The 21,684-nt window shown below is 47.2% G+C and overlaps 1 long non-coding RNA gene across 1 annotated transcript; it reads right to left on the bottom strand.

The window, feature by feature from the left end:
• Positions 1-1,905: 1,905 nt before the first annotated feature.
• LOC135817968 (uncharacterized) lies at positions 1,906-21,054 on the bottom strand. The gene is made up of 4 exons (XR_010553604.1): positions 19,793-21,054; positions 14,531-14,599; positions 7,939-8,110; positions 1,906-2,167 (listed from the first exon to the last, which is right to left on the bottom strand). It is a non-coding gene; the product is annotated as an uncharacterized LOC135817968 (long non-coding RNA).
• Between the last annotated feature and the right edge of the window lie 630 nt (positions 21,055-21,684).

The following is a 21,684-nucleotide window of genomic DNA, read 5'->3' as shown; positions in this document are numbered from 1 at the left end:
CCTGTACTAGACGCGTGAAACTGAAAGGAGTGTCAAGCGCTAGACCGTAGACAAAGACCGTGGAAGAGCGAAAAAGGTTCCGGTTGACCTGCCAGTTGAGTTCGTCCGCGTCTCGGGAGACGTTACCATGCGATAGTTGTCTGGAAGCGCCCCAGGGCTAGGCCATGCATACACACACACACTGGCTGTCTTCACACTCATTCCGTCGTGACAAGACTCAGGCCAGGGTGGCAATAGCCTTGGTAGCAGTTATAGTGGTAGTTATCATGGAATGGAGGCGTCCTTGGTAGACTTCTAGTTGAACATGCATGTGTACATGTGATTCTTGTAGAATCTGCTCCAGCACCTCGTATATATTGCCTATTGGTAACGTTTGATTGAGAAGACGCGGAAGACTCGAAGAGGTCCTCTGACTCGGATGACACGCACGAGTCTGCGACACCCTGTCATCGACGCACAACCCTTGTCCAATTATTATTTCAGCAATGACTATGTCTATGGCTGTACTTTCACCTTCAGGCGATGGAATTGTACGTTTTTCACGTGCCTGCGTGCGTTCTCTTCCGGCTGACGCTGGGCTGAAAACGTACTGAACGCCGCCGCGCGCACGAACTCACTTCAGTGAAGTGACACCACGAACATGTACGTGAAGTGTGACGACCCGTGCACAAGACCCGTCACGTCATTCTCGCCTGACCTGACCTGGTCCTCGTGCTAAGGCAATACAAGCCTCGTACACGGTACAGAGCTCGGAGGTGCGTACACGCGCACACGTCACACATTCACAATCAACGTGTCACACCGCGAACCGTGTGTAACACAGCATGCAGTTACTCGTCAACACCTGATTGTGCTCTGCGGCAAAGTAGCTTACTTAGTTCGGTGGCCGTTCTGCCATCTTCTACCATTACGAGAAAAAGTGGTGACAATTATCTGAGAGGAGAACTACTGTACTCGACTTTATAATTATAACTAGGTACGGGACAGAATGTATGGATTCGATATCAGCCACATTGTCTCAGAAGCCTTCTATCTTCTTGCGTCGTTTATACACAGCATGTGTCAGGGCACCATTGTAGTGGTGGCATTGCTTTCTTGAACAGCTGACGAATGAGGTATCCGCTAGAATCCTTTCCTGTATTCGTCTGCACTTCGGGGCAAGATTAGCATTTCAGGCTTGGCAGCAAAAAAAAACAAAACAAGAGACAAGGAACAGGCCCGAAGGCATCACTACCCGCAAGCCAGACTGCAGTCAAGGAAGAGTTTGTAGTCCAAAATCAGTTTGAATACGTACAAGACGGTTTCAGCAGGGATGAGAATGATAATGCTCAATGACGAGACACTGATTTGACTGTCGCTTTCCGTTAGGCTAAGTTAGTATAAAGTGATCGTAGATGCGGCTGTTCCGACTTCTGACCGAACCGGGAGCTCAGTGCTTGCGTGCACAGAGTGTACAGCCCAGCAACTACAATCTAGATGTAGATGTGACTGTTATTTCCACCCATACTACAGTGCTGGAAACTGAAATCCGACCCCTGAGCGATGCGTTCACACTCTAGCGGTCTCTATTTCGTAGTTTTACTATCCCGTGTTGGGTCTTTGCGATGTGAGCGCACCGCTCAGGGGTCGGATTTCAGTTGCCAGCACTGTACTTATAGCATTTCCAGCAAAATCCAAACATCCAGGTACAGTACTAGTAGATATACATGCTTGCTACTAGAGTTGTAGTAAATACCTCAGAGCAAAGGCCATGCAGGTAGGAGTCACATACGCACCACCCCAGCCACTTGGGTACACACACACACACACACACACACACACACACACACACACACACACACACACACACACACACCACCCACCACACACACACACACATACACACATTCGCCAAGCAAACCGAAACACGGGCAGAGTCACACATTCTAAACAACCAGAATGTTTAGGAAGTAGAACGCTGAACAGGACGTGTCCAGCGATAAGAAAATCTGTAGAAAAACATGTCGTTTAAACAGCCTGATGACAAATATCTCAGAGCAGTGAACTGAGGAGGTGATTAGGGTAGCAGGAAAAGCAGGGGCAGGAGCGGAAAATGAGAGAATTTTTGCGGCGCTCCAGCTCAGTTTACACGGCCGTTGGGTCAGTATTGGTACAGGATGACAGGAAGCTAAATGCACAGGAAACACAACGGAACAAGAGAGCAAAATACTCACGCAGTGATTGCGCTTTCGCTGCTCGACACGACAGTCGGCACAGAGTCGGTTACACGTAGACATGTACATATATAGCATCACTGCATTGCAGGGACAATGTTTCAATGTGGATCGGATATTATGGATTTCAACTATACCTTCGCCTAGAAAAACCTCTACTTTCTCAATGGAAGTCAGTTATCAGATTAACGGTCAATGTACAAGTATCGCTGGGCTATCAGATTTATACTGAATTATTTACAACTTAGCGTTATCATTGGATTGGTATTCATTACAGCTTCCTGATGGCCATGATTCGGTGAATGTATCCTCTCTGTGTGTAATATGTAGGTCACACTCAACATCGTAATGCCACTCAGCTGGCAAACGTGACCTACTTGGCAGTGAAATGCAAAATGTGCAATATGTGGTTGCATCTTTGTGTGTGTATGTGTGTGCTGCGTACGGCTGTGAAACGAAACGCAAGGAACTTCGGAAGCTGAACGTGACATATGAAAAATGCTGGCAGGCAGACACTTCAGCCTTTTAGCCAGGCGAAGGGCCCCTGGAGAGAGAGTCACTTGTACGACTTGCAAACACACTTTGAGTAATTGTCGACGCACTCGAAAAGAGTTTTATCAGACATAGGCAATAACCAACAACAACATCATTATCACTAGCAGTGAGCCCAGAGCAACACTTTTGTTTTATTTAGAATACGACATTGAACACAATTTGTCAAACTTTGTCCATTTGTCCATTTTGGTATGATGGAAGTCACACCAAAATGGAGCATCAAAGCTTTCAAAGACAAAATCTAGTATACTGGCTCCTATGCGCCATACAGTAGAGCTACAGTACAGTTGATGCTGTTCTCGCCCCAATGACTATGCCCCGTTTGCATTTTCTTCTTCTTTCTCTTCTCCAACGTCGCATTTTCATTTTCAGGCTTCTTTCTCTTCTCCTCGGTTGCGAAGGCTGGCTAATGCCCCGATCCACCCATATTGGCTACTGCCATTGGACGGTAAATAAATACATAAATAGGTACTAGTAAACGACACAGTGTAACTGGGTTGCAGATTGCAAGCATGTCATGGACAGCCTGCAGCTAGCTCTTGTCGATGAACCCCCTCCACCTGGGTGGTTATGGGACATGAGATTTCCTTCAGGAGAAGTGACTTGCACAAGTGTAGCCCCTGGCCTGAGAACAAAGAGAAGCAGCTGCTCTTTATGCCTTATACGGCCTGCGAGCCACATAGCAAGCTAGCCGCTATACGAGTACTTGAAGTTCCGGAGAGAAGTGTGAGAGAGACACGGAGGGCAAAGCAAGAGGGAGAGGGGGGGGGGGGAGTTTGAGAGCAGTATACGCAGCGCCGGAACACAGTGTGGAGCGAACACCGTGTGGTGCCGACGCAACCTCAACCGACTAGCCACACCCCTGGTCAGACACCAAGCTGCTGTCACGTTTTTTTCTGAAAATGTCTGATTGGCTCCCCGTGCACAAGGTTCTCAAATCACTACTAACCAATGACATGCGACTTGTGACATTGGCGTGATGGCTCTTAGGAGATGTGTGCCGCTCTCTATGGCTCTCAAGCAGAAAATACCCCGGCTACTTTTAGCTGTGTCAAATCCCGATCAGAAGTCACGAATACAGTCACAGCTCCTCATTAGCCATTTCCCCAAGAGTGAGAAAGTAATGCAGGGATCCTCTAGCGCGGGGGACATGACACACTTAACTTTCTTAAGCCCATCAGAAGCAGTCTACAAGTACTGAGCTACCGCCGGCAGGGCCCCTGAAGACAGTTGCTCCACTGAAGGGTGCTCCTCAAGAAGTGATTGCCAGATCGCAAAGTACCGTCAATACGCGCCCAAAGGTTTGATAAGCGGCCATAGACACTGCGATCCCAGACCAAAGAACAACCTCACCCTTCACCAGCTGCACCTAGTGGCTAAAATCGATCTGGCCTGCCACATGATGCCGTTCACATGTCTTTTATACACACCAGGACCAGGACAAACCCGTTCTTGATGCAAATTGTTGTACGCAACAGCACTTGCGGATCTATCCTTAACCTGCCATTTACTTGAAGTTGTCGCCGCAAACGATTCGCAAAGTGGTGCATACAGAGTATTTGAAACTGACTGTCAATGACCTATCAATAGACGTATATGCACATGTATGAGATTCAATGCATTTATACAGATAGTACAGCACATGTATATGGAATTGAAATACGCCAATGATAGTGATCAGGGGGGGGAGGGGATACAATGCACTGATATGCTTAGCTCAAACATGACAATATGCACCCGTATACTATGCTTTTCTCAAAAACGCGAAGCCATCCACTATATCCATACATCTTCACAACACTCTCCAAACGGTCTCTGGGCTACACCAATCACTAAAAGAAAAAGAGATACTAAATTATTCGAATTTTTGTATCTCTTTTTCTTTTAGTGATTGGTGTAGCCCAGAGACCGTTTGGAGAGTGAAGATTTATGCGTATCCTATGCTGATAACCTTAACCTGAGAACACCGCCAATGAATGTGACTGTGCAGCCACGGAATGATGGCTCTACATCACGGCACAGGTACATGTACATATACATATACATTAAGTACACAATGGTGGACGGGACCACTCCCCCCCTGTATACATTAAGTACATGTATATGGCTATGTTACAGTCCAGCCTTCAGCCATACCCAGAGTGCCGAATGGTTGGATCACACGAGCCGCTTCCCCATTCAGCTCCATGTCCTGATCAAGCTTACGCCATCGCCATCAGCAAAAATAGAAACCGTAAAGATAAGCACAACACGGGCATCATCAACCCTGATATAATCAGCTGGTATAAAACAGGATATATTTCCAGAGCCGGCCTATCCACCCAGGCTGAAAGTGAAGATTCCAAGATACCTACGCTGAAGGGTTGGGTAGTCACTGTCCCTTCTTTCATGGGTAAAAATAATCACTAATTGCACAATGTCACTTTCACACCAGGCCACATCTATAAATATACCAGGGGAGAGAGAGAGTGAGAGCCAGAGAGCCAGCATGCATGTACACTGAGAGTGAGAGCCAGAGAGCCAGAATGCATGTACACTGATACAGTGTACAAGAACCTGAAGAAGTCAGTCACTGTACATGATTGTAGTGTCCTGTACTGTACTGTACTGTAGTGTAGTGTAGTGTAGTGTAGTGTGGCCTGTGTGGGACTGTGCAGCACCATCACCTTGAGGCTTGCATGCCACACTACACACACTACACACTGCACACTACACTGTCAGTACTGGCAAGGGCACCACACCAGGCCACCACACAAGGCCACCACACCAGGCCACCACACCACTACACCTAGACTGTGACTGGTATGTAGGACGGGAGACTTTATGGTGAGGCTCGAGGATGATGATACTATACAGACCATAATGTGTCTCCCCGCATGCCTCTTTTCCTCAAGCGCTGGCTGCACTTGGCCCCCGGGGCAAGCCAGTCACTGAACAAGACTGCATGCAGTGGCACTAGCACCATCATCAGGCCACTTTGAAGCCAGCACAGCATCCCGGCCTGCCCTATCTGCACCCAGAGCTGCAGTAGCCTGGTACATCTACATGTACAATGACATTGTATGTATCTACCCCCCCCCCCCCCCCCATGGCATAAGGCTACTATTAAAGCACTCAGATGAGCACAGCTTGGCTGTGCCGCCCCAAAATGCCCAACAGCCCAAATCTAGCTCCTGATGAGCCGTGTTGATTAATCTCATCTTACATCTTAGTATTCTTAGTATTTACTCATCCCTGGCTTGTCACTACAATAAATTCGTCTGGTATACATCGCGTACCAGATTGCCTGTGACATTCTTAGGCCGAGGATGTTCAGGCGGGCCAGCTCCTATAATCAATGCAGCATGTGCACGGCGGGGGTGGGTAAGTCTCGTCATTAAACTGCTGCTGCTGCCGCTGATGTTGCTGATACCGAGTACTTAATGGGCCATGTTGATCCTTATGTGAGGCCACCCAGTCATGGGCTGTTGAAATGGCAGTTGATTAATGGCTAGTTGGCCAGGTGGTTGCTCAACGAGCCCAGGATTCAAATAAGAAGTGTCAAGAACTGCTACAAGCAGAAGTATTGGAGTTGCGTGTCGTTGGCACGCAGTATGCTGTCATTACTCGCGAGCAGAGAGTACAACCGCTGGTGCAGCACTGAAGACCTCAGTTAATCTTGGGCTTGTTGTTGCTTCTGTTTATCATCAGGGCAGCCGTCCGATTCACTCACCAAGTGACATGATTCAAACCTTGTCTGGCCACTGTACCTTGGTGAATTACGCCTGGAAGTCATTGCGCCGCAGCACTATGCAGAAAAGCGCCGAAAAGGCCCTCCTAACTTCCTGCTTAACATGTCAGGGTGACAGAGCTGTCGCTTGGGCGTGTCCCATTCCCAAACACACTCACCAATGTCAGCCAAGGTTTCTCTGTGAGTGGCGTGGAGGCGAGCAGCATCGTTGTAGTTATTACAGTTGACACCACTACCAGCCGTGACCAGAGCCAGCAGCACTAACAATACCAGCGTCACACAAACTCAGTTGACTCCTTCACATGCCATGGCGGTACATGTGCTCTGCGCTCCTCCATCCTGCTGGTATCGTTTACAAGCTTCCTGGCCAAACGCAGGACCCCAGCATGGACTGGACACATCCTCCGCTGTAACCGTATATCACTTACAAACTGCAGCTCAACGAGCTCAGCCTGCACATCTCATCATCTCTCGTATGTGTCCCCAAATGCGCCCTAACCCCCGAAGCCAACGCTTGACTTCCGGTAATGGCACGGTGCACACATTGAATAGGCAGAGCAGGTGAATTACAGATCATGACAGGAATGCACGATTCGCAGTTTCGCTCGCCACCGTTTGCAGTTTTCGACACGCAGAATCATGTTAGCAAGGACTGCAGCAAGATGTAGCTTGGTGTACTTCGAAGTAGACAATAACAACCCTGCCCAGCCCACTGTGTGTTCCATAACAAGCAACAGCACAGCCATACCATAACAGGCCGCAGATTTGCAGTACGTCCATGCCACAAACTGCGCAATCCAGATGGAATACGAGGAAACTAACAGGCGCCTGATAGCATGTTATAGCCACGTTTGCCCTGTATGCTTAGCCCGCGGCACAAACTCAATATTCTCACCACCATCACCAAAGCAAACTGTCGCTGGGTTACGGCCCAGCAACGTGATCTGCAGCATTCTTTGGAATGTTTCCCAAATTCAGTATGCCCCTGGGACAATATGCAATGAGGCTGCCAACAGCTCTCTCCCCCAGCTGAGTACGCAGCAAAACAAATTAACGAATTGCACGACAGTGTCGTATGCAGAAGAGCAATCAGACCATAATGTGAATCAAAATTCCAGGTTTAATCCCATTAGGTCCTGAAATTCCAACCAATACAGGGTGTGAGTCCATCTTGTTTACACATAGCCATCAACTAAAGCTTTCTTAAACCAAATAGAACGCCGGTGGTAAAGGTAGCCATCAGTAAAGTTGCCAGGTCAACCAGAATTCCCAATGGGTAAGTCAGGGGACTTCTTCAGTGTAGCAAACACCAACACGATCACATGCCACACGATCACACGCAACACGATCACACGACACACGGTTAGGCAAGCAGATCTGACCAAGAGCAAGTAGGTGGTGACTTGTGACAAGTGCACGAAACTATGTACCCTGTCTTACCACAGCACGACGAGGTACAGCCGTACTTGACCAAGTTGCTTCCTCTGCCAACCATGCAACGGTGTGGAGATGATCTTGGCCACTGAACCTGCATGCTTCAGTTTGTGCCGAACAGCCTGGCGAACCGTGAATATTCAGGACTGTTGTGGCGATGGGGCAAGATTCAGCAGAGCTGCAGAAGAGTGGCAAACAGAACCAATAACACGCTCAGGCAGGCATTTGCAGAGGTTCACGAGTAGCCATAAATACATATCGAATGGCCTTAGAATGCTTAGATAGTATCTGCAAACGTGTACGCCGCAGAAAATAAGCTCATAGGAACATGAGGCATGAGCTAGCTCCTTATCTTATTTCCTCCATGAAATGAAACTTGGCGCATCGCGAGCGATCACCGTACAGATATGTTGCCGTTGACTGGTCGGTTTCACTGCAAGCCTTGGTCACAGAAAACCGGCACAAATGCCGTACTGGATATTAAGCTGGCAAGTTGGGGTTTAAGACATAATGGTATGCATGTTGCTGGTCAAAGAAAGACATTATTTTTGTAAAGATGTCCAATCTGGCCAAGATACCATAGTATCCTCAAGGGATAGACCTCGGCAGGAATTAAGTACTTCAAAGTACACTGTTCATGTATCTAGGGAATGCACTCAGTTTATTATTATTATTATTATTGCAAATAACGCTGAGTAATTACACGAATGCATAAAAACCAGCATTTGCTTCCGGGAAGGATTCACAAACATAAGACAAAAACACCATGGCTCAATGTAACTGCACATACGAAAAGCAGCTTCTATTGTCAAGTTCGAGTGGCAATGTCAGAAAGACGGTAGACTGTTCACTCAGTTTAGCACCATAATAAGTCACCAAAAGTGTGTGATTGAATCGTTGTGATCCCATAATTCCAACCAAGATACATGTATAATGCATGTGGCGTGGACTCTACACTATCAAGTTGCATCATCAGATGATTTCACTCAGCGCGAGCCTCAGAGTTATGAATAGTCAGCCTTGCTATACTGTTGTGCTTTGGTGAGTCTACACTTATAGAACTTAAAATGTTCCACTTGCTGGAACTCAAATTTCGGTCTATGATTTAAACACCTTTGCGACCACCTGTGACACCAGCCACCACTGATCATCTTTAGTTTCAAAATACGTGTGCGCAAGTATGACCAGCCTCCACCTGAAAAGAACCCCATGACGACATCATACGCTAGAAGGCATTCATTCCGGAAAGGCTGAAAGTGATCTTAATCATTCAAGATTTAATTGTACATGCTATGTGGCATTCATAGGCGCACTCACATGTACACATGTGCATATCGGGTGACGGTATGGCACAAACACCAACAACACACAGTGGTCTGTACGAGTGTCACAATTTTTCCTAGGGAAACGACACTCCACACACTAGAAACCAGGACGTTAGTAGCGGCAACGGGGACTTGATAACACAGGCACAATACACACAACCACCGTGTACACTCTGAGCTGAAGTCAATAATATCATTAGCCGTAATGGGCTAGGCATGATGATGGACTTGTTGACTGAATCAAAAATAGAACATGATAATGGAATGATGTTTATGTTAGCCCCATCATGTAGTCATCTATTATAGATCATGTACTGGCATTAGATTCCATCTATGGACACTTTCCTAAATTCTTTCTGCTCCGTAGTATCAGTTCAAAATCTGTGAACCTGGATGAACTGTGCATATGATATGCCCGGGCATGTCCTGCTCCCTGATATGTCCATGGTTCCCAGCAGTGAAGCTAGGCCAGTCTGGGTTCACCTGCAGCATGTGTAGTACTGTGTACATGCGTGCGTGCCCACACTAGGCGCTGTGTTACCCTGGAGTGGCCATGACACTGTACAAGAGCACAAACTACAGCAGGCACGGTTTGTGTTTGATGTATTTTATTTCTGAAGTAGTTCAATGCCTCAACAGTACAATGTAAAACTTCAAAGATGGTCGAACAAGAAAAGCAACAAAACTGAGGGTCATCAAAAAGGGAGAGAGGGAGAAAAAGATGGCGCATTCTCTTCAGTGTGTCGGTGCGAATGGGAAAACCAGTGACCAACACATTATCGCCACGCACCAATCCAAAATTGCAAATTTTTGGTCATATTGTTCGTTCCGGCTGTTTGTCATCGACTGTTATTCAGGGTTGTGCTGCTGGAAGTCGTGGCCGAGGCAGGCCCAGAATGTCATGGCTTGATGATATTATTTCATGGACTGCACTTGACGTGCAGTCCCTGCTCGCTGCTGCACGCGATCGACTTTTATGGTGCTCGCTTGTTCATACTTGCTCTGTGACGCCCCGACGGCCTTAGGGCTATGGGCTTGTGATGATGATGATGATGATGATGATGATGATGACCAATCCAAAGCATCCACCCGAAGGCAACGGAAGATATTTGAGCTTTGCAACCAAAGGAACGGTTTATACTCAGACGGACACAGAAATCGACGTCTTCCTCAACACTAGCTGCTCAACCCCTGGATATCTTAGTGTCTGGACCGTGTTACAATATTATTACTTAGTTCTCCTCAGTAAAGCTCATAAAAATAAATGAATAAATAAATTCGACGGGGTTCGCGTACCGGGCAGGTCAAGAACAAGGAGTCGTACAACTCCCTGGTCAAGAACCACCCTTCCGCTTCCGTGGGACGCCACCACCCCATGATCAGGCGTCAGATGTGGCTCCTAGACGGTGGGGGAGGATAGATCAGATCCACCAACCAGAGGCCAAATGCCTCGATCCCATTTGCTCATAAGAACTAGGTGAATGGGATGCAATGAAGTCTTATCAACAATTTCAGTAAAGCATTGAACTATTCGAAGGTAGAATCATCATAGCGGAATGCTAACTTGACTTGCACCAACTACTATAGTGTAACATCATGCATGACACAAGTGTCATCTACCTGCTACTCTAATTTCACAATTTTTTTCTGTGTACTTTAATTTTCGGTACTTTCGGTGCATCTGTTTCATACCTAAAATGTCAATAAACCGAACAAACATTAACACACGTAACCCAATAGGGAACTGCTTCTCTGTACCTAAAATTTCTGTTCACCTAACCTGGCCTTTCGCCCTCATACTGAAAATATTGAGCACCGAAAATTTCTGAAATCAGAGTATACAGTAAAACCTGGTGTAAGCGACCTCTGGGTTTAGCGACCACCTGCTCTGAACGACCGTTTTCCCATGCACGGACAGCTCTACACAGGCACCGTGGGGCCTGGTTCTAAAGACCACCTGGCTTTAACGACCGCCTTTCCTTGCACCGTGGGGGGGGGGGGTGGTGGTCGCTTAAACAAGGTTTTACTGTATTATGATTGTGTACTAGGTGTACAGGGGATCGGGCTCCAATTCAGATCAAGAACACAATCATGGTACGTGATTCACTACCGTCTAATCGAATTATCTCAGCTGGCCGCTGTGCACGTGTAGGAGAATTCTAATCTACAACATGTTACCAGTAGTGTGAATGGGAGCATGCATGCCGCCATGATGCATATGCGCATGCAGTACTCCACCACCAATCACCATGGGCACAGGGGCACAGTCTGTGACAGAGCATCTGGCCTGGCAGTGCCTCACATGCACAATGCCAGCCAGCGCTCTCGAACACGGATATCACTGGTCATTTCCATGCCAGGGTCCGAACCGGGGCTGACTGCATACTAACACTACAGGCCAGAACACAAGGAAATACTCAGACTCAAAATTGTGTGAGCAGAGACATTAACAATACGGCTGACACAAGGAAGCCTCTCCCCACAGCTGCATGTGATACCGACTTTGCAGTGTGAAAAGGCCTGGACTTATTAACAGCCCATCTACCTCCAGCCGGCTAGCCAGCAGTGACTTACGTCACAGCTCCGTTTCATGCAGAAATTGAGCCCAGAGCATCAGGTTCCGGAATGATAATTCCGGATCTGCGGCACCCGGACACTTGAAAGCTCTTCAGAAAGTCACGTATCTCTCAAGGAGCAGTAGACCAAGTCACCCCCCTGATACCTAGCTGTGAGATTTGTTTTGGGTGACGCCAAAGAATGTGCCAAGTATTCTGGCAGAGCTTGCTTAGATTGTGGCCAGAGGGCAACCAGAGGAAAGGGCCAATATCATAAATTAATCAGTCCACACATACTGTGACAGCCAAGGCTGAACATAGCTATTCAAGCACTAAAGTTCCACATCAAAGTGCATCTGCTATCGTGTGAAATCAATGTTTTCGCCTCTTCTCTTTACTGGTATGAGCTGGAGTTTATACTCCCACACACTATTATGTTTGGGAATTTTTCAAATTTAATCTTGCATGTATCTTTGAAGAAACGGCGGTAAGTACAAGCTGAAGTTAATCAGTTCCGTCTGTTGGTTTAATCACCATGGAGATTGCGGCGAGTATTCACCACACCGTTGTGCCACATGAGAATGTCCAGGGCCAGAGCCATGACACAGGACGTGCAACGGCGCATCGTCACATTCATACCCCCCCCCCCCCCCCCCAAGACCAGAAGCGAGACTTGCGAGGCCAGACTTGCGAGGCCGGTGGCGGGGGTTCGATCTGACTCGCCCTTTGCTGAAGTCACGTAGCGCCAATTATACCATTCCCATCCAGCAGGCAAAACACTATCATACGCAGCTGGATTTTAGAAGGAGTCACGTTTGGTGCAGGTCAAGGACGCCACAAAACTACTGAACCAAAGGACAACATTCGATTGCTCTCGAGAAAATTTGATCTGGGATGCAGCTGAGATACAAGAAATAGTAGAGCACAGTGTCTGGAGAGGCATCCCATTGCAGGTGCAGCACCATGATGCATGGCACACTATTTAGACTACTGCATTATGTCACTGGGAAGGGCCTCGAGTGCCCATCCGCATATCCGAGTAAGGCTTATATAAAGCTCCAGTAACCTGAATATAATTGTTAGCAGATATTTATGATGCAGAGTGTGCCTCCACATGCTGCGTGTCTCCGCTGTTATTCCCCAGAGGCAGTCCAGCAAGACTCGTGCCAGTCCTCTCAAGCACTGCTTCAAATCCACTTAGTGCCGTTTGATGAGGTGCCATGGTTCAGCTGGCAGTCACCAGCATTCACCCGCAACAGCCTCAGACCAAACAGGTCTTGAAACCCATAAACAGGTACCAGAGCCATAGACATTCCTGTTCCTTCAAGAACACCTAAGAGTTGTTTCCGATCTCCACGATTTCAAAGCGGCCCCATTGTTGATTCTTGGTAGCTGATAAGGGCAATTCAAAACTCAAGTTTGGTACCACAAGCCTAAATTATGTTTTTTGCATTTCCTATTGCAAGATATCGCTTCAAGTCCAAGGAGTGAAATTAACAATCCATTAACCGGACAGGATCTCCTGGAGGCCAAAGAGGACAACACTCCAATTAAATTATCTACAGATGATCAGGCCGGATACCACCCCATGATCTTCCCTCTGGTATGCTGCGAATTCAATATGCTATGCTGACGCAGGACCGAGCAGGGAGTCTTGGGCTGATTAAATTGTGATCAACCTCCCGTGTCGTGGCAAAGTGCTGAACATCACCCATCCATGTAGTTCTTCACAGCATGATAATTCTGACCTTGAAAGCACTAGCCCACTGACACATCTGTGCGTGATCTCACTTTCAAAGTGACTCCAAGTCCCCCTGACCGCCCATTACCCTGCTCGATACTGGCCATAGGCTATCATTCAACTCTGAAGTACTTGGAAGCGGACGCTGTAAGTTAGCATAACCAGGCACAGGTGTTTGGTATAGCATGCTGACAGCTAGCAGGAATTCGGGTCAGCAGCACATACACTATGTACATGATTACCAACAGTATCCCAGCTTGTGTCTCGCTAGTATTCCCCCTGACTAGCTGTGTCCTGTGCACGATCTACCCTGCACGCACATCCACATCGTGACCATCATGCAAACAATAAAGACGCCATGCTACCAACACCTTTTCCTCCCCCAATACATATCCTGAAACGTGACAGCCTACACGGACGGAGTCTAAGCCCCTAAACCTTGTTTTCGCTAACCCCCGTTAAGACGAGCTCCTCAGAAACATACATAATGCTGATGTGTTCTTTTAGGCGGCTGCCCAAAGAAGAACCTTAAAATTGGGTGGCGACAGCCAACTACAACCATCCCGTGTGCAGACACAAAACAAGCCCAGTGTCTGCGGCCGAGCTGCTCTCCTTTGCGGCAGATCATGGAGGAAATGGCCTCCAAAGAGTATACATTCCAACCCAAACATGAACATAGTCTCATGCATCGGTCGGCGCAGGGGAATCCCCTAACGTGGAGACCCCAGTGGCAAGAGACCGTGTCTTCACGTTCGCAACCTACGAAATGATACTGACCGGCATCAGGTCATCTTGTAGCGTGTGCCACCCAGGAGGGGTATGCGCTGGGTCAGCTGGGAGGCATACAAACCTAAAGGTGCGCCCACGGGTCCAACGAACATACAGCACACCCTTCCAAAGAGACTTCTACTAGATTTGCACTGCTCTAAAAATACTAAACTGGACTACAACACAACTGTAAGTTACGGTGGACTTACCTCAATTAGACTTACTAGATGGTGCAGGTGCAGTCAGCTACGTCACATCCAGGCCTCTCCACGCACAACCTAAACGCCAGCACAGGCACACATGAACAGGAAACATGCCCTTTAAGATGATGGCAACTGAGAGACGCTGACTGGAGGAGCACCTGTCAATGAAGCGGGTGAGCAGTTTCCCCCGTGACTGTTTTAGTCGGTCCATGATGGCTCAAGGACACCCAGCAATCATGTTCAAGAATGCTCCTGTCAGCAGCTCAGCAAAGCGAACCCTATAGTGGCTGTACTGAACCCGTGTCTTCATGCTCCAGCTGAGGAAACCCGAGTGGCGGCGATTGTGTCTGATGAGGCCATGTTAACATTGACCAACACCCTCAGCTGTGGGTCATGTGTTGGCCGCCGCCGGCTCAGGATATCACTTCCCCGTGTTCCATCAAGTTCAGAATTCACAGGAGTTTGTATGCTGCATGAAAATGATTTTACGATATTAAAAGTGCTTCTGAAGTATGGATTTCATTGGTTCCTTTCACACAGAGTAGCTGCTGCATATTAACGTCAAAGAACATTCAAAGACGTTTCTCCTTGTTTTATCATTGGTAATATTTTACCTTTTTTTTCTTTTCTTTTTACCTAGTGCCTACCCACCATCTCTTCTCTCTCCTCTCATAGTCATTCGGCATATGCACAGTAGCGACCCTAGCACCCTGCTGATGAGACAATTCAATGTGAACATGCCACTATACAAGCAAAGTAGGCCTGGAGAGCATGAAACCATGCGCAATCAACCCCTCGTAAATAATGACCTCGGGTCACGACAACTCGCGAGTGACGACACAATCTTCAGCCTGCGTGACCATTCAACCGGATACTTTTGCCGTCAGCGTTGAGACGAACTACAGTAATTCCTTTCGCTGACCACGCCAATCAAAGAGCCAACAATTTGGTCACCATCACGAATAACGACAACTTGTGAATCACGACACTTTTCTCTTGATGCGACCATCGAGGGTTGTTGTTGGCAAGGTCGACTGTATACCAGGCTCACGAAGAGAGATACTTTGTATTTGTATTTGTATTCATTCAACATTTCCCGGCTCGTCAGACGACTGCCAATGACAAATGAATGTGAAATGAAGGGTGATGGCCAACCACGGCAACTATCCGAAACAGTAAGAAAAAAGAGAAAAGGCATGAAGGAATCGAGAGTTTAAAATAGCCCAAGGTTAACTTTAAAAGAGTGTACAGAAGACGATAACTAGAGTACTTAATCAGAGAATAAACTTGCCACAAACAAGTATGCATCCGAATCAGAATGAAACTGTGTAGCAATAGTGTTGACTTTACCAGTTCTTAGTACACGCATGTTGAACGATGGGCGCATATATTTTGATTTAAAAATATTTCGAAACTCTGGTGTTGAGTCAATAATGAATTTCCAAAACGTGTATCACACAACTGAAATGCTTACCAGCAAACAATTTCAGCACGAGTGTGTTTTGTCGCAGTTGGCATTTTAAATGAACGTGCAAGTGACCATAAAGTAGAATCGCCATCAAAATGATTATGGTGGTGACAGTCAATTTTTCCTTCAGCCTTTCCCGTTTGCATCTTTACCTCAAACCAGTAAAAAGAATAATCATCAGAATGATCTAGAGTTCATAATAATCTATCATGCAATGTACTTGTATTTTTGGTGGCCAATCCCTATTGCTTCCTTCCCTGTAATTCCTCTGACGTGAAGGTTTTGAAAACGTTCAGGAATTAGATACGTCAGAAAAATACTATGTTCCTTTTAAAAGGTTTCATTGCGATAATTATTTGTCTTATCTCCTCGTATATTATAATTACGAGTAAAATGTAAAGGACACATGGGTACGAGCTTTGAGTCACTGCAACGCTGTATCTAGATGATAAGCAGTCAGAAAGTATGATAACTGGGCACAAAACTAAAAGACATTCAACGGCCTGACACCTAGCTGTAACAGTCTATTGCGCAAAAAATAAATAAGTAGGTTAATTAAATAAGTTGTGAGCAGTACCATTCGGCTGTTCAATAATGCAACAACTTGATCTCTCATCCTCTTCTCCCCCGTGCGCTCTTAGCCGACGCATAGCTACTCTCAGTAGCCATTACACATGTAACCCGTTCGTTGCTTAGAATTATTGGTATGTGTCATGGCTACTGAGGGTAGCCATGTGCCGGCTGAGAGGAGAAGAGGAGGAGAGATTGTTGCATTAGGTTTATTTATTTCAATTATACCAATAAAAAGGATCAGCTGCGCACTCATTCTATACACACATTAAGGCAAAGTTGTTGGGTGAATTCCAAGAACGTTTTCTTGTGATCGTCATCAGTTGGACTAACATCACATTGTCGATACGAAGGAAAAGTAACAAGAGTATATTTATTTTTTGCACTAGAATGCTACAGCTAGGTGTCAGGTCGTTCAATGTCTCAATAGTTTATATACCCTATTGCTTTACCTTCGTATCGACAATGTGATGTTAGTCCAACTGATGACGATCACAAGAAAACGTTCTTGGAATTCACCCAACAACTTTGCCTTAATGTGTGTATAGAATGAGTGCGCACCTGATCCTTTTTACTGCCATAATTAAATTGTCTCCACGTAATTTTTTATGTTACATTGCTTCAAAATTTAAAAAAAAAAGAAGGATTTAACACTCAAATATTCAGTCGTTGAGGGAATGGAAAAGGAGAAAAGTCTGAAGGAAAAATTGACTGTCACCACCAGGATCCACGACTGACCAACAATACCCTAAGAACGAAAACTTCCCATGAAGAGGAGCTTACATTATGGGGGTCGTGACTTTCAAAAATAGCTCGTGGTGCAGGTGAATCTGAACCATGCTGAAGTCTAATTGGGCAGAGAACTGTTGGCCAAGCATGCGCATGAAACACAAGAAAAGTTGAGAAAACCCGTGCTCTTGGTGACCAACGTGACAACAATGGCATTCCAGCAGGGCGAGTGCCAGTGATACTTGAGATTCCGGCAAAGTGTACTGGCTGAGATCCCAGGAATGACTGGATTTTTGCCAAAAACCTGGACATGACCTGCGTCAAAGCAGGACAGTAATGACGTCATCAATACTGCCAGCAAAACATTTACCTAAAGTCCACTATTAAATGTAAGTTCCAACCGATGCGGACTCAAATCCTTACGAAATGTCAGTGCACCACTGGCAATCAATGGATCCCTATTCAGTTTCGCCTGGTCCGTTATCTCATCTACAAAAGAAAAATAGTTTCACTGCAAGCATTCCACCGCCTTGAAGGCACTTCCATAGGTGACATGCTCGCCCCAGTTACGCTATGAAAGATGCTTCAGATACCGCCTCCGACGTCCAGAATTTCTCACTTTTATTGTGCAACACCACCTTGCCCAAAGTGACATGGAACCCAGATGATCCGGCCATCCCTTCATTATTCAATGTAAGGGAAACAATTCCCGGAAAATCTGTAAAGAATAGGAATTCCCCTGTTCACATTCAGGTGGTGATCACTGAAAAGGGCTTTAGAGTTCAGGGCACAAATGGAACAGCTGGATGCGTAACTGCATCCGGGGACATAGTCTGTCGGACGTATCTACACCGACCCTGCCATCTTGCAGTCCACGATGACATCATACCGGCGGATGCAGTGAAGTCATTATTGTACTGCCGCATTGCACTACCGTGCATCAATGACGCGTTCCCAGCCAGGGCCGGATGGTATTGCATTCATCACCCAGTATTCTTTCTTTGGCAACTGCAACCATGCCAGCATTAAAGCCACATTCACCAGCTTGCATTGTCTGTCACCACTTGATTCAAGAGCGCCAAAAAGAACATGAAAAAAATGTGGGACAAGGGGTTCCGATCGCCACCATGGGGAAGTGCACATTTCATCTCGGGAGCCACCATTGAGCTTGCGCTGCTCTCGACAAGCCATGAAACGCCTACCTAGCTCCCCCGTGAAACAGCACTCCAGACCGCACACACATCCAAGCAACGTGTACTAAACGCTGCGCAAACCATGCTTCGGCGAAGCGATGGACTGTCAATACGCACTGGACGTAGCCGTTCTTGGATGGTCGATGCCAAGTTGAGAGAAACAGCCATCTCTAAATAGAACCTGCAGAAGCCTGCATGCCCAGTACCGCGCAAAACGTGAGGAAAACGTGAGAGACTTAAGCGCAATCCTGGCAGGCGAGTGTCCGGACAAGACCACAGCAGCATTGCAGGGCCTCTTGCGGTGACAAGCGCTCGCGTGCGTGCCAGCAGCTCGCGATCCCCGAGGACACGAGCGCTGCCGTCGCATACGGCCTCGATATTATGATGGCCGGGCCTGTCAGCGTCCACACGCCAGAACGAGAGCAGTGCCGGAGAGAACGTGTGCCCATCCTGTCACTTGATTGCAGCGCACTGCCAGCAGCGCACATTGCCGTAGAGATTTCACTGGCCCGCTCTCACCATCACATGCCAACGGCACTGTCAAGTTGAAGGATGTCACGGCTCCCAGTCCCGGGCCTTCTGGCCAGTGAGTAATGTCACGTGCTGACTTGCAGCGCTTAGTTAGGTGTTCGAGACACCTCCACATGCAGTACATGTACATCTGTAACCAGCAGTCTGTCTAGGCATGGCTCTGTGCGCTCATTACCACTGCCATATGGCACCATGTACTATTATCACTTTACCATCAAACAATACTGATTGCTAATGCCTGTGCTGGGTACTGCAGTGTACTGTGCAGGCATGCACAGTACATACCACTGTTGGAAGTGCCTGCAATTAGTTCCTGAACAGTCATAATCATTCACGGGTAACACACATACTACACAGAAACAGAATTATTATTATTATTATTATTCACACAGGCTGTGTACACAGTCACTGAGGCAGTAATCAGTGACACACCATTGACATGGTCATGTGACCGCATACCCCTGTGCAGCTGTGTACATTATACAATGTCATGTATGTGTTTAGCCTGCCCACTGACAGTCTGTAGTGAGGGGATCGTTGAAGTCCTGGTACAATGATTATGTACATCTATGGATAAACCCGCGGGCGAAGGCCACAGACACTTGCGCGCACGCACGTAAAAATCGAGCGGCATCACAACATGATTTTCGCCTTGTACGTATGTCGCAAAGAATCGGTGACACCATAAAATTATGTACGCGAGCAACAGGTCACTACAAGAATGTGCTGTAAAGTACATGATTGTACACTAGAACGACGTTAGTGCCCGACTCTTACCTCACGCTCACCGTAGCTCTGTGGCCGTGGATGTTTATCCGCTTTGCATGCGTCCTTCCGCCGATCAAACACGATGCACCATGCCCATGGCCGAAAAGGTGCACAGGCGCACGCTGTCAGCTCACAGACGCACGCACGCACCGCTCGCTGGCCCTTTTCCTTGGTCACAAAAGTTGGTGTCATGCTGATACAGTGTACTGGGGATGATACGCATTCCTCGGTGTGACGGGCATCATCAAAGGGCCGCTACCAATCGCTGCGTGGCGAAGTCTTTCGTCAGAGAATTTCTCGCCACCATTCAGCCGTACAAGCGGTCAATCGTCATTCGCGTGATTGCAGATCCCGAACGCTGTTCAAGCGCGTCGACTCTGGCCATCGTAGAATCTGTCGTTCATGGCAGCGCCGGCATTTGGGCTGCAGATACGCATTACATCATTGACTGTCGCACGTCAATCTTGCACCGGAGGTCCCCGAGAGAAACGTCGTTCTGGAGCAGCTGGCAAGAACGATATCTCCATAAATATAAAAACCAGGGACTGCGGATATACATGATATACATGTAGCTGTGGCACTGCATTTCATGCCACTCCAGGACATTTATGGGCCGAGAGAACATATCGCCTGTCAATACCATCTGGGCGTGGGTTAGTTTCTTTTCATTGTGGGAGCTCAGCTGCTAAAGACACCTGCTTTTCCTTTGCCTCCGCTGACAAACTGTACCCGTAGCAAGTAGTTACTCTTCTGCCTCTGGAGTCTGGACTCTGGTCTGGAATAGAGTGTTCACTTTCCTGCGCATTAGGTCACACTCACATTGTGACAACACGACATTTTGCCATTCGTGGCTCGAACGGCGGATAGTGGAAGCATCACCGGAAGAACAAGGGTTCAGGGTTGTATTGCGCCTTTGACGACAGCATTCGCTGCGCGGTGTTGAAAGTCTCCGTCACCGGTGCACCAGGGCACTGCTCAGACCCGACATAGTCGATAGCAGGGTTTCGTGCGTGCTCGCAGACCCAATAAAGACTGTTCTTGTGGTTGAACTACGTTGGAGGGAGAGAGAGTCGCAAACACAAGAAACAATAGAGTACAGCAAATGTCGGTAAAGACCATTCTTGCTTGCATGCTGACATAATATCAACCAACTGATGACCACGGCGCGGATAAACACGAGGTCGAGGGCTTTCAACTAGAACTGACAGCACTGTACATGTGATGTGGAGGAGCACGCGACTCGGCCGTTGGGCGAGACCCTCAAGCATGAGCACTGCCACTGGCTATGACTTCCAACTGATTTGACAGGCTAACATGACACTTCTAATGCACGCACGCACGCACATAATCATTTTTGTAGCTGCCCAGATAGCGTGGCGCGTGCGTACACTGAGTAGTACAGTAGATAGCACGCTAGCATCCCAGCAGGCCTGACTCCACTGCACTCCTTATCCCTGCACACGGTGTCCATGGTGTCATCAAGAAACAAACTACAGTCAGTATCGCCTATAGCGTTGGTGTTTGATTTTGAGCATTTTATCACTATAAGCGATATATTACTATGACCGATACTGCATGCAATGTATGCGAGTGGGGTGTCAAACGACTCAGCGCGCCGTGCACATACGCACTACATACATGTACAATGTCATGTAGCTGGCTGTAGCTCCGGACACACAAAATCAGGATTTCCTCATGATGGAGGCATATTTTAGCAACTTATACAAGCAAAACTCACCACACAACACTCACTGGACAAGTTCTTCACGAAGAAGTAATACCCTGTTCTCCTCTGACATCGCTTGATTTCACATCAATCACTATAACCGATGCAAAAATAGTGTAATAAACATCTTTTGAAATATGAATTTGATCACTATAGGCGATAATTATATTACTAT

The sequence above is a fragment of the Sycon ciliatum genome, chromosome 5 (assembly GCF_964019385.1).
Source record: "Sycon ciliatum chromosome 5, ocSycCili1.1, whole genome shotgun sequence".
In the NCBI taxonomy this organism is placed as follows: Eukaryota; Metazoa; Porifera; class Calcarea; order Leucosolenida; family Sycettidae; genus Sycon; species Sycon ciliatum.
Note: the sequence above shows the minus strand (reverse complement) of the source record. Positions and strands in the feature narration are given on the sequence as shown.